This window comes from Myotis davidii, unplaced genomic scaffold (assembly GCF_000327345.1).
Source record: "Myotis davidii unplaced genomic scaffold, ASM32734v1 scaffold544, whole genome shotgun sequence".
NCBI lineage: Eukaryota > Metazoa > Chordata > Mammalia > Chiroptera > Vespertilionidae > Myotis > Myotis davidii.
The window spans coordinates 2,727,771-2,728,366 of record NW_006297018.1 but is presented as its reverse complement, the minus strand read 5'-3'; the positions used below and the strand labels follow the sequence as shown (position 1 = coordinate 2,728,366).

Genomic DNA, 596 nt, shown 5'->3' with positions numbered 1-596 from the left:
AGGTAGACTCACTTGGTGCACCCCCTTGTGGGCTTTGTGCACAGTCTGGTTGTAGTTGAGCCTTGATTGTTGTAGGTTACACTGGAAGGGATTGACCTCCAGGCCAATTGGCTGTGAGAATCAGCTGTTTCTGCAGTGAGAGAACTGGCTCCTGGATCTCTAAGGAGGGGCTAATCTAGCCTCTGCCTGAGGTTATCCAGCAGGAGCCAGGTGTGAAGCAATGCAAGTTGCCTGGGGCCTTGGGCCAGCTGCAATTTGTTAGGTAATTTGCAGATTGCTAAGGGCCAGGCCTTTTATATGCCAAAGCCTCCGTGGCTTGCAGCTTGGGCGGGCGGGGTCCCAGGGGATCAACAGGGCGGAGCAAGCAGCTATGGCTGCCCTCAGAGGCCCCACTTCTCATTGTTCCAGCAAATGCTGCCAGCACCTCTGAGAGAAAGCTGCCCTCGAGTTCCCTCTGATGCCAGACAGTCCAGTTTCTCCTGTATGAGTCTGGGTCCCCAGAGACTCACCCAGAACTGTAACTCAGAGCTTGAGACTCCCTCCTGATTGAAAGAGACAACCGTGTCCTCAGCTGCCAGCCCTCTCCGCCTGTGCCT

General features: G+C 55.2%; 1 protein-coding gene across 4 annotated transcripts in view; it reads left to right on the top strand.

Moving 5' to 3' along the window:
- FBXO18 (F-box protein, helicase, 18) overlaps window positions 1–596 on the top strand; it is a 43,141-nt gene that overhangs the window by 32,212 nt on the left and 10,333 nt on the right. The window lies entirely within an intron of this gene.